The 14,278-nt window shown below is 34.5% G+C and overlaps 1 pseudogene; it reads right to left on the bottom strand.

The window, feature by feature from the left end:
- Positions 1-1,904: 1,904 nt before the first annotated feature.
- Positions 1,905-7,487, bottom strand: LOC117241280 (annotated as a pseudogene).
- Between the last annotated feature and the right edge of the window lie 6,791 nt (positions 7,488-14,278).

Here is a 14,278-nt window from a genome sequence, read left to right as displayed (position 1 = left end):
TTCGTTGTTCACACTTTTCGTTAGGAAAGTGAGGGTGCCCATTGATTATAGCCAACGTTAATGAATGAAGATAGGAGGAGGAAGCCTCCTACCAACGTGGCTCGTGGGTGACATTGTTTGTTGGAAAAATAACTACCCGCTTTCTCCGTTATTTGTAAGAGTGCGCAATAAACCTAAGCATTGTTCTAAGGACCATCCATAAACCGAAAACACTTACACGGACCATCGTACGCGCCGTAACATAGAGAGTTATAAGAATATACATAAAATATAATTAAACATCGCAAAAGTAACTTAATTAGAAATGACTAGAATGTATGATGTATAATATAATGAATTCAAATTGTCTAAAAAATATTACAAATTTATAGAGATTTTACTATAAAATGTTTTTAACAGAAGCTGATACAGTTATATAGCATTTTCAAGCATTTACGAACATTAATGTACGAATTTGAAATTAGCAATATTGAAGCGCGGTATTCGGAAAGACGAATGTACATGGATAATTGTATGCACTAATCAACGATACGGTTATAATTGCATGCTTGATAGAAAAATATCATCGTAAAATTGATATGATTTCATGGAAACGCGTCTAACTTGGTATCTCAAAAGTATCTTAAGCAAACTAATTAGCGTGCCTGTTATGTCTTTTAAAATGTAAATTAACATGTAACAAAGAAACCTTCATCAATTTGATTCGCTTCAAACTGCGCAAATAAGTAGTATAAATAATATTTGTGATAGATTTGGCATCAATTCCATGTTTCCTTTAATATTTGCCTTTAGAAAGTCCAATTCGTTTCACGATTATACAAATTACTAAAAAATGTCTATATTAGTAATTTATTTATTTTGCATTAATCGTGACATGTTAGTTGCATTATGTTATATGTAAACTACCACAGAGGAAAAATGATAATCTTTCAGTTATTAGTTTTCTGATTTTAATGTCATTTTATGAGTACTTTGACACGAGGTACTTGTAAATGAAAACAACCAATTAGGTCTAAAAACATAAGCCTGTTACCAAGACTCTTATTAAATTGAACAAGCTTTTCAAAAATCGAACGTGTATATTAACGCGAACTTATTATTTGACTGATTTGACTGATTTGACTGACATCCGAAATTGGTGAGATCATATGAAATTTTGCTTTTCGCGGTTCGGTGTATAAGAACGCGTCACCGATTGCTCAACTTTCGATATAAAAAGCGCATCAAGTCTACCAGATTATCCTACAGACACGCATTAATTCGTAAGAGTTAGTCATCATCTGGATAATAATTATCTGAAGAAACTTTCAACGTGAAAATATAAAATTTTCATTGATTACATATTGCGTTCGCCATAATTGAAAAAATGGTAAACCTTCGATCTCATCTTTCTAATACACATTTTCTTTACCTCATAATAAATAAATTCTTGGAAATTTAGGAAAATTTTCAGTGATCATTTTAAGGAATTTGACAAATTTCCAACGAGACTAAGTGACACCGTTAGGTAAAAGTGATTCAAATGTAGTAGCGATATTAAACGAGAAATCTATAAAGGTGTCATTAGAAATTCTAAGAATGTCTCTGCATCTTTATCTTAGGTATTACGCCAATAGTTTTCATTACCATGATGTAATATTTATCATGCTTATTTTGTACGTAAAACGAATCGTTGGAATATTCCCGAAGCTAACGAAGCATTTCCCAAAAGTTAAACCGAAGAAATTAACGCGAATAGTTAAGTGAAATTTTTCCATTAACTTGCTCGCTCTTTTTAGAATTAAGGCTTACAAATTCTTAAACGTAAACGATAAAAATAAAAATTAATGTAGGAGAATAGAAAAATAATATGTTCCGATTTTTTCTCGTACAAAAATCGTCAGACTGATCCGCTTGTAATATTGTTACTTCTAAAAAAACACGAATCCTCCTTCGTGTTTTTTAATTGAATTATTATTAAAAATCAGATAATTATCGTTCACAGGAGTGATAGTGTTGATGTCCATTGAAGTGTGTCTTATGGTAGCAAGGCAACGACCAGAAATGTTGGTCCCTTCCGAATTCTTCGCCTTGCTTGATAGTCTGAGGAAGATTCTGGCCGACAGTTTCCGGCAAGAACAAAACCAGTGCAGCGCCAAAAAAGGATACCGTGCTGATAATGAGCATTGGAAATCCCTCCCAAATTGCAGCCTAATGAACAAATATTAATTTATATGAGCAAAGGTTAAATACCATGAAAATCTGGTCAAAGTATTTCTCATTTAAAAAGTTTCATTAGAAAGTTTCAACCAATATAGTGTCATATCTTAAGTTATTCCATCATTTTTTATTTTAAATTTCAATTTTTTGATTAAAGATCAGTTAAAGAAAAGCGTTGGTTGCAACTTCCAAAACGGGCTTTCTAGAAAGTGAGAAATATTTTGATCAGATATTTATAATATTTAACTTCTTCAGGAAACAACTTGTTTTAAGGTAAGAAAAAAACTATTTTACATTTTCATGAGAAAATTTACATGAGAACTTTTTCATAATTTCTAATAGCGCTTATTGTATCTTTTGGAATAAATTAAAGACAAGTTGAACGTGGATGTACTTAGCGGTGTTTCAAAAATGTTGTAACAACAATAGTAGTATAAATATTTATTTACCGAGTCAGTGATATATGGCGCCAAAGAGTGTGCAACTATTCCGAAAATATGAATGAAAGATACGCCCTACGATCTGACTGGCGTGGGCAGAAGTTCTGCTGCATACTGAAGACCAACATTGGCTGCCATGTTCAGACAGAATCGCGACAATATTGACATTACTAATTTCGCGAGCACTGGGGAATAAATTAAAAAATACAAAACTAATCCTGGGTACACAATACTTGATTGTAAGTTTAATTAAAAATATAGTCCGATCGAAGCTTAATCAAAATCAAATTAAAATTTCACACAAACTTTAAACTTCTATAAATCTCCAAATTATAGAAAACCAACATATAGAAAATTATTGCTTCTAAAATGTGCACACCTCTTTCAATTTCGCCACTAAATTAATTCCCAATAATTCCTAAATTCTAGTTCCATCAAAATAATTATTTTCCAAGATTAATACCTTCGAAGTTGCCAAAATTCTTTTACATTCATCATCAACTTAATTTCAGATTTTTCTCAATAATACGTCATTATAATCGTTTTAATTTTACTTTAATAAACAGATCGATATATTTACTGGAATGCAGCATAAGTTCAGCGATACTGAGTACACAGGTCATTGCCATCGTGAGAAATCCGCAGAGTCTACGACCCCATCGGTCGAGCAACAGGGCGAGTAATAACCCAGCTGGAAGTTTTGTGGCACAGGCGATCGAGAACGACACGAACACCGAGCTCTGGATAAGTTTTAATGAATACACGTGATCGTCGAACGAGATCAGGGTAAAACACCTACAAGATTGTATCGGTTATTTATGAAGGTTTTATCGCAACATGAACTCGTATCTTATACTTGCCAGAATGCAACTAGAAGAATAGTGTTTCTCGCCAACCGTGGCGTTTTGAACAGATCGAGCAGCGTCGCTGATTCTTGAATTTTGTCCGGTGCCTCCATGTTACTCTGCAAGAATTTATTTCGAGAATAATTAACGAAAGATATAATACGAGTCGTGCCTTTAGCCCTTACACAGTTCAAAATTCATAACACACTGAAAAGAAATTTTATTTTCATTTTATTCGTCATTAATAGATAGCACGAACAGTGGCACTTTGCATTCTGTTTTATGGAATTAGTCGGCATGGCTTTTGATATCGAGATTTATTAATATAATGGGTGGTTGGTTGATTAAATACTTTTCTGATCCGAAATACAATCGGGAACAAAACTAAGTGGATTAGTGGAGAAAATGTAAAAATTCATTTCAATCATTTGCTGAACTATCTGCATATTATTAGAAGGAAATATAATAAATAAAACTCCAGTATATGAGGCTGATACTAATTTGATTATACTTTCTTCACATCTATTTCCATTAACTATAGCAGCTTATTTTTATCCCCGATTGTACTTGTAAATTGTAAATATTTTATAATTTCTATATAAATTCCCAGATTTACTTCAAATTTTGTACGAGATCGATATAATACCACAATGGAATCGCGACAGTCAAGTTTCATTTCATATTTCATTTTTCATCGCGTTTCATTTTTAAAACCTGTCTATGCATGTTAAAATACATTCGCGAGTCTGTGTGTTTTCGACGTGAATCAAATATATCTGTCAGCACAGATTCAAGTACTGTACCGTATGATTTCGCGTAAGCTTTCTAGAATTCTATTTGATCGAACTTACGACGAATATATCGCAAATACGCGAGTCTGGATTTCTGCGATTGATCCTAGCCATTCTCCGTAGTTTCTCAACAACCTTGTCCATCATCCCGTTGGAAACGTACCAGCTTGAACAGAGCAAATACGAGTGATATGGATCGATAAGTAAATTTGCATAAATCTCAAAGCGCAAGTTGAGAATTCGAATAATCGAACGATTAGGAGTTTGCTTACCGGGCGCTCTCGGGAAGAATCCACGGTGTGATAGCGACAGATAACAGCGGTATGGCAGTAACGTAAGTAAAATATCTCCAGTTCGCGATATAATAGGCTATCCATGGTAAAATTGTACTGGCCACTGCGAAGTATACGCCAAAGGCGATATTCGCGACCAACGTTCGTTTCGAAACAGCCATATATTCGAGCACTGCGGGATAATTGATCGTCGATGACTCTCGGAATAACTGATTATTATATCAAGATACTTAACGACGATTATTCTTCATGTTGCAGTAATAGAACATGGAAGATTTATCGAGTGAAACCGGTTATTATTAATATGGAGCAATTGATGACGAGCCGAATGAACGATACCATCAACATAATTGTAGGATAATTGTAAGATTATAAATATAATTCCGATTTTAAATTAATCCGTTTACTCTGCAAACGTGAATGTTCCGAGTTTGAGCTGGTCCGTATAACAAAAAGCGCTACATAATGCACGTGTTTTGCTTCTAACGTATTGTAATATCGAAAAATAAGGATAGAATTTTTTTTTCGATTACTTACAATTTATTAATATTAAATTGGATATACAAATATAAATTGGACAGAGAACGATATTTATTTAACGGAAACTAAGTGCAATACTCGTATCTATATCAAATAACTTTACAGTTATTCGACCACTCTCGTCACAACGAATCTAACACACACTCTCTCTCTCTAACAACTCTATCAATTCTCACGACTCTACTCTTCGACGACTCAAAACCTCTAACGACTCTACTTTTCGACGACTCAATTAGCTCTAACGACTCTACTCTTCAACGACTCAATTCGCTCTGACCCTCGCAACACACTCCTGCCCGGTCGTGCTCGTTCTTGCTCTCGTCCTCTCACACACATACACACTTTTCGGCTCACATACTCTGGCCTCTCGATTACCATTCCTTGAAATATGAAACCGTACCTCTGTTTTGACGCTGCTTATCCTTTCTCGCGTCGCTGTTACTAGGCGCTCTTGGATGTAAACAAACCACGAAAGACGACGTACACGGTTTTTTTCTATTTTCAACCGACCTCTAATTCAAATCTATTCTACGATATTACAGTATTTAAACGAATTACGTGTTGAAAATTTTGTGATAATTTTCATTTCGAACGAATATACAGAGTGGTTGGTAACTGGTGGTACAAGCGGAAAGGGGGTGATTCTACGCGAAAAAAGAAGTCGAAAATATAGAATAAAAATTTTTCGTTCGAGGCTTTGTTTTCGAGAAAATCGACTTTGAATTTTCGCTCGATACGCGTGCACTTTATCGCGTCTCGTTATAACGGATCTCACTGTAGATCGTTGTCTCGATGGAAGAATTAAAAAAAAAATTTGTATTCTATATTTTCGACTTCTTTCCGCTTGTACCACGAGTTACCAACCACCTTGTATAACTCGATTTAAGAATATCAAGATATAACTATCCTCGACGACATGAAAATCGATGAAACGATCTTTAACAATAACAAAATCAATATATTCATCTCTGGTGGTGGCAAAAGCTCTTGAATCAAGAACTCGAACCGTATAGTTCAATCGAGTACAGCAACGTCAAAATTATCTTCGAGGAACAATTCATCAAAAATTTCTCACGCAACATCATCTTTCACGTAATAGAAACATTGACTTCATACTAACGTTATCTCTCGCGTGACTGAAACATTGGCTTATCGGTCGAACCTCTCGCACTTTCTACTTCGTAGAAGGCTTACCGATAATCAGAGGAATGTTGATACAGTTATCGAACGCCAGTCCAGTGAGAAACCTACAGACGGCGAATGACCAAAAACTATTTGCGCTGGCAGTGAAAATGGAGGCAAAAAGGGCGATACCATTGCAGAACATTAAAGCTGGGATACGACCCTTGTGATCGGCGATCCAACCGACTAGGAAACCACCGATGATGGATCCGCAGAAGAAGATGGCCTGCGCCGTTGATACGAGGTATTCTCGGTCGCATACCCAATCTAGCTAATCACCAAGGTTAAGAGTTAGTCAGCGAAAAACCAGATTCATATTTTTCAGAATATAATTTTAATCCTGCTGCGGTCTTCGAATTTTTATATCTCGATTCTGCTCGCAGTTCGATGAATGAAAGAGTTCTTTATGCTCTGAAAAAAACGTTCGCGTAAAATCGGAACGAGGAATTATCCGTACTAACAATTATCGTCTTATACTTTCTTTAAACTTAAGAAATTTACTATAACAAGGTTAGAGTAGATTGGAAATGACCCAAAGAACGCAGCAGAAGTGTAAGAATTTCGAAGCATGCGATTCAGACAACGATGTGAATACTTCACCTCAGTTCCTATACTAGGATATGGAATCTGCGTAAAATTATACTCTCATTGAGTACATTTTATCGTTTTGTTTGTTTGGAAGCCCGATGAGCTCAGGCTCTTATCGCTCTTCAACAGCTCTGTGAAGTTTACGTCCTTCCGTTGACATTGTTCGTAATAAGGATAAACGTTCGTCACTGGAATCGCTATCTTAATCCTAAACACCCCATACGATAGATGATTGATCATTTTAATTATTAAAATAAGAACCAAAGTCCAGACAGAGTAATCCAAAAATATCTTGTATCTTATCGTGAAATTTTTCTACAATATTTTCTAATAATTTTCGAAATGTTCGAAAATTCGAGAAATTCCAGAAATCGCGATATCTCGCATATTTTTCACAATATTTTAAAGTCACTTTCTACGAACAATCAAAAATATCGTTCAAAGTTTAAAGGAGCTTTCGTTGCTACGTATATCTCCTTTTCTTTCTTTCCTTCATTATACATACTTACCTCTCTTCTTCGGTGAAATTCGAGTTTACTAATTCGTCTATCCCGCACCAGTGTTCCGTGGGAATAATTGTAATGAAAAATTGCGGCGACTTAAGGGTGACTTCCGGTTACAGTGCTTAACTAAACTAAGTTTTCGATCAATATATTGAACTCTATTGGAAAATAACCGAGAAAATTTTAAGCCATCGAAGGCTAAGAATAAATGAAATAATTGAAGGTTTTTCAAACCTGTTTTAACACTAATATCAGGGATATAAGAAGATGGTACTTCTGATGTATCAACGCAATTATTTGATTATTTACCATTCGTTAAAACAGACGGTCTTAGGGACTGAGGTGGTTAATTAGATATTGAAAAATTAAAAGAACGATTTCCAAGTTAAAAGTAAAATAATATATCGATCTTTCGCAAAATTTTTATATCAAATTGTTCATTTTCGTATCAGATAGAGCAAAAGGTTAAACTGATATGTTTACTTGAAAATGGATTCAGGGAAATTAATCATTTGCCAATTAAATTTAAGCGAATACGTGAAACAATATTATCATATGGAATAAACACGGAAACGAAATAGCTGACAGAAGAACCATCGATTTCGAGACATCGATTAGAATGACTAATGTCATTGTCAGGAGCGAGAAAGTGGTCGAGTGCTCGAAATAACTGACCTGTTTGGAAAATACGACAACGAGAAACGTTCGTGTCTACGAGCCATCGTGTCTACATAATAAATACTTGCGTGTGTACGTCTACACAAATGGCGGCATTTTTAAAATCAAAAATAGAGTATATTACCCTTGATCGTCCAAACGAAACAATTGCTTATAATTACAAGACATTTGATACAGGACTTTGAGAAATCAATATGCTACAATTTGTTGGAAACATTTAGCTTGCACATAAATCACATATGAGCCAAACTCACGCGACTGATAACGTTACATTGCACTGAAACTGAGGACTCGATCGATTCTCAAAATTCCAAATACAATCTTTTAAATTAATTTTCACTCATTATCAAGAATCCAATCAAAATTTCTTTTTCCTAATTTATTAGTAACATTCTTAGGTAGAACTAATAATTATCGCTTCTCTTTTATAAACGATTATCAAAGCGAAAAATTAAATTCAGTCTATAGAAGAAAATGAATACAGAAGTTGAAACCCTTACCTGTCACCAAATGATTCTTCTATGTCTAATTAACGATAGTCTCACGACGTCAAAGTGAAACTCCAAACTGATCGTTTCTCGTTGCTCTTTGTTCAAAATATCGATCACGATTAATCAGGCACTACCAACCACATCCACTAATATCACTGTCAGATCGATTAACAGCAAGTTATGAAATTAGTAATTAAGAGCACCCTCGATCAAACCATTTTTCTCTCTCAACGTCACACTAAATCATGTCAAATGTATCTTTCCGTTCCAAATGTCGTCGACTAACTTCCAACGAACAAAATGTCTCAATACACTAAGTTCGATACCTTCGTGTTCTTTGTGGAGATAACCGAAGAATTTTTCCGTTATTGTAGCATTTTCGTTGCTGCTTCTTAATTTAAAAGTAAAGAAATAAAATTAGTTTGAAAAGCAATTAAAGTAATTCACGTGGGTTTCTTTGAAGACGGCGGAAAATCGATGATAAAACGAAATAGAAATAGAAATAAAATAAAATAAAATCTGCGATTAAACGAATAATTAATACATGTTATTTTGAAAAGGAAATTGGCGATAAAATAGGCGAAAAACAGTTTCTATTAAAAAGGTTATACGAATAATCAACGCAGTTTGCTTCGAAGCAAAATTAGAATTGGCAATCGAGCGTATGATTGACGATTTATTTGGAAAAGTTAGCGGAATCAATGACTAAACAAGCGAGATTTCGTTAAACACACGATTTCCTTCGTAAAGAAAGAAAAAGTAGATTTGTTGATTACACGAATAATCGCTACAGTTTATCTCAAAGAAGAAATAGCGCGGATGGTCAAACAGGCGAGAAACAAGGTTTCTCCGGGAAAAGAAAATAAAATAGCTGATCGAGTAAATAGTAAATACAATTTACCTTGAGACCGAAGCAGACTCGAGCGATCAACACTGTTTCCCTCGAAGAAACGCTAAAATTAATGGTCAAACAATCAAAGTAAGTAATTTTTCTCGAGGATAAAGTAGGATCTAAAGTAGGAGCTAAAAAATGAAAAACAAGCCGAAGATTCAAGAATAACAGAATTACACTGGAAACTCTATTTGGTGGGGGGGGGGAGGGAGGGGGGGGCGTTTGAAAATCGATCGCGTATTACGCGGTAGGTAGTAGTTGACTGATATGATTGGAGTAATAAATGTCATTACGGATTATTTGATATCACTTTTGAATAAAACTTTTTGAATAAAATTCAATGTCAAGATTTATTCATTATCGATACTTATCTTGTTTACAGTAGATTGTAGAATCGAGATATTCTGTTCGTAATTTTTTATGAAAATGTTCTTCGCTTTGATGAAGAATTTTTATTTTTAAAATGATATAAATGTGATATCTCGACGATATAAACGATGCTTTTCTTTATCTGTATATAAACTAAGCAACTTCTAGTTTTATAGATTTTTACACAAAGTTCGTCAAAATCATACATAAGAAATATTTTCTTTAGATCTTGTACCGATTTACTGAATTACATATAGTAAATCATGCTAATATTTAATAACTAAATATAACTAGATATAAGTAATTATATTAAATAACAAACGGGATCACAATATTGTTTATGGGTACAGAGACCTTAGAAAAATTATGATCGTAGTCACGTAATTACATTGGTTCCTCAAGAATCCTGTCTACCTTGATAGATCATTAAGCAACGTGACTGGAATCGCATTGCGTCGTCGAAGGAAAATTTTTTATCTTTACTTTGTTGTATGAAAATGCTTTCACTGACTGTGTAGAGGTCGGACTGAGGGAAATCTGTGTTCGCTTCTGGTTTCCATAACAGTAGAACGATGGATCTTGAATAATAGATACATTTCTGTTATGTATTATAAACACGTAACTAAAGAGAATTCCATAATATTACCCAAAAACAGTTCATTCAATTTTAATTTCTGACCAGAAGAGACGAGAAATTTGCTAATGGAAAATTTTCATTTTTAAAATGCTTTACATTTATTAATACTCTTTTTTCGAAAACGATACTTATCGTACCATCTAATACTCAAAGATCAAAGCCTATCACAATTTTCTGTTCCATCTTTTTTAAATGCTTAAAATATTAAACCTAAATTTAATATTTTTTATCATTTTATTAACACGAAATCTGTATTAATTATTTACTGTAATATTGTACAAATATTTCAGTCTTCATTTTGCCATACTAATACATAATGATCGTGATCTATCTTGATCATCTATCTTTTCCAAACTGATAATGTATTCCTTCATGGAATTTACCAGTTTCACTTCCTTATTGTTCATTTATCACCTAGTATCGGTAACAGATTATGTTATACGTGTTTCGTCGGCAAAACAAACAGAACTAAAGGATCTAAGAATCGCTCAGTAAGTAACAATGCGATTATGGCTGATTTCAGACAATCTGCGGCATTAAATTTTCTCACGTTGTCTCGTAACGATCATGATTTTCCTTCTGATCCTTCAGATTAAACGTCCTTGAACATCGTTAATTAAATCCCCATTTTTCATTATTTTTTAACAAGATTCCAAAAGATATGAAAAGTAGACAAAACGGAGAGTTTATCTGAACATAATATTTATCGAATAAATCGAAATTTTATTACACGTATTTAAATATTTAAATAATCTATCATTCGAGTGTGTAATTTTTAATTATAAAATTTTATAATTCGTAAACTCGTAGAAGGCAATTAAAAACTCATGAATACACAAGTGTGTGTCACCTCATGTATGTACTTGTTGTATCGGGTATTTATGACATTCAAATAATAATATCTACATTTAGCTTTCGAAAATTAACTTGCTAATACGAAGCGTATTTACCTTCATATTTTATAATAAACTTAATTATTTCGTTAGCAATGAAACATGTGCGTCTCGCAGAAATGTAAAAAATCGTAGACAAATATAATGTTCCTAGTTTTACTTAACTTCTTAATTTTATTTACAATGATTATGGTAACGAAGTGTCTTCAAGTGGCAATAACTCAAATTTAATCGTAATTTTTACGAACGCATAATCAAACTCGAATTTTATTCTTTAAGATATAGTTCATTCGAGTAACTCTGAAACGTAATTAATTAAAGCTTAGAAACGAAAGATTAAAAACATTTAATCCCCAATGGTGTATCTATTCCACTCTATATTAATATTAAAAAAACATACAAGTCGGCGTCAAAAGATGTCAATATTTACAATCATAAAAATCGCCACGTTAAATCATCTTTTCATCTACTAATCCCACTCATAACAGCACACTCACCAAACAAACTATCAATGATCGCAAACGAGTCACAATGCCTTTCACATTTTACGTAAGCAAAAAAAGAATACAACGATCGTGATAGAAACTTTACAAGTGTCCCATTTACATATGTGCGTGTCTGTGTCAAGACTGCAATCAGTAAGATTAATCTCGTCTGTCGTCGACAACATGCTTCTCCGCAACCTTACTAGTTGGCACCGAATAATGGTACAATCGTCTCGTAACATGTATGACTGATAACTCGTCACGCTAGAGGGGCATATTCATTACTCGTCGCTTCAGATTGCATCACGTTAATATTAATTAGCGACAGAAACTACGATAAAGGTCGCGAACTCTCGTATGTTGAACCTTAACATTGGGGCAGTGAACGATATTTATGGAGGAGAGATGATATAGCACTGCACGTACGTAGCTGTGCGCATAGCATCGGATTCCATTGACTGTTAAGGGAATTAAAATGAGAAGAGAGAAGAATTTTCCATAACGATGCTACTAAACGGTATCGAGAAGAATCATTTCGTCGATGGTCTACAATAAAAGATTATAATACGTACTTGAGGCGGATAAGTCTCCTACATGAAAATTACATTGAAGAAGAAGAAGAGAAAGAGAGCGATATAGAACCATGCGTTCCTTCAAGAAAAAAGAAGAAAAAAACCGACTAGATGAAGTAAGTAGTTCGCAAAAATATAACGTATCGTACCTTCGTGACTTTCCATACGAAAGTCGTATTCAGCTCTCCGCGGCTCACCGAATTAAAAAAAAATCGTGTTTGTAAGTGTGCTTTAGATACCGAAAAAACAAGTTTTAAAAATCATGTGACAAGCGCATTTTTAAATCTGAGACGTTATCCTCTTTTGTTCTCCCGCCCCTGCCTTTTCTACGCCCGTCGAGATCGAATTCTCTCGATATTTTGCAATTCGTAGCTGCCTCTTTGGCACGAACAATTAATGTCACGTTTTTAGAGGATTAGACGCTGAAACTATTAAGAGCTGCTCGTCAGAATATTCCTTTTAATCTTTCACACGATGTAAACTTCCGTGGTAATCGACTTTGAAGTTTATTATCTCGTAATCTTTTCATCGGATTTTAATCCTTTTAGGCTTAAATCTGCCGAGTTTCTGAGCACTGCGTACACATGCAAGCAAAATTTCTCTGAGAAGCGGAAAACTTCGAAATTTTTGTATTTATCTATAACGGCATTGTTTTGCATTTGTATTTGTATTTATCTAAATTTCAAGAATGTCTCAAAGTTGCGAAAATTAAGACATCGATATTTTCTTGGTTGCTTGTGGTAGCTGGTATGGCAAAGTAAGTGTACGAAATTTCTGGGATCTATGGGAAAATTCTCGTTTAGCAGTTACGCGTAGGAAAACTTTCAGAAGCAATCGTAATTAATAAATTGACAGTGGAAAAAGTAATTGGCCGATCGCGAATGGTTTTCCACGCTTATTATAGCTTTAAATCGCGTTACATCTACAATTAGTCTTGAATTGTACCTCCGTAAAAACAAAAACATGTTTCTCCACTGTAACAGCACGAACGACTCCCACGCATACGTCGAATACTCGCTGCGATTCGAATTCCAGGTATTTGTAGTTCGACGATATTTCTCGAAACACTCTGAAATTGGAATATTCTTCGCGCATTTCTAAGATTCTCCAAGAAGAGATTTCAAGCACTTCTAGGGAGAAATTTCTTGGAAGATTATCTCTGTACTCTTTATGAACATAACGTGAACTTGGCATTATAATATACAGCATGTTGAATGCTAAAATTATCGATTTTATATACAGATTGTCACGACCGTTCGCGGAGAGACGTTGTTGGAATAAACTGTGATTTATAACTTGTTATATCGGTGTCTTATTCAATTCAATAACGCACATAAATACAAAGGAAGGGTATTGCAGATTTATGCAGATTATGGAGAAAGATATTAAATTTGTCAATAAATGCTTTGTTACAGTTGGTACGACCGTTCGCGGAGAGATGCGGTCGCGAGGACGCGTCAGCGAGAGGCGTAAATTCTCGCGACGACTATGTTAATCGACGCCGCGAAATAGTCGTTCTCCTGTTTCGGTTAAGACAACAGAGGTGGTTTAATGAATGTAACACTGTATTAACAGGTTAACATAGAATGATATATTTTACAATAATATGATGAATATGTTACAGAAATTTGACTCGACTTTACGATATCTCTAGATAAATTCGTTTGCTCGTCAGATTTGTCGAAGTGTCACGTTTGACTCGTCAGAAGGAACTGATCCCCTTCGATTATTTCTTTGTCTCATTTGGAAGATGACCCCCACTATGCTCGGGTCACGCCACCGCTCGCGCCTATGATCACGTATGCCTCTTCTTGCGTGAAAAACGTAACGGTCAAAAATCGACGTTTCTAGAGCTCGCTGCTTGGCAACAACTATGCTCT

This window comes from Bombus vosnesenskii, unplaced genomic scaffold (assembly GCF_011952255.1).
Source record: "Bombus vosnesenskii isolate JDL3184/JDL3185 unplaced genomic scaffold, Bvos_JDL3184-5_v1.1 scf7180000015590, whole genome shotgun sequence".
In the NCBI taxonomy this organism is placed as follows: domain Eukaryota; kingdom Metazoa; phylum Arthropoda; class Insecta; order Hymenoptera; family Apidae; genus Bombus; species Bombus vosnesenskii.
This window is presented reverse-complemented; position numbering and strand designations above follow the sequence as displayed.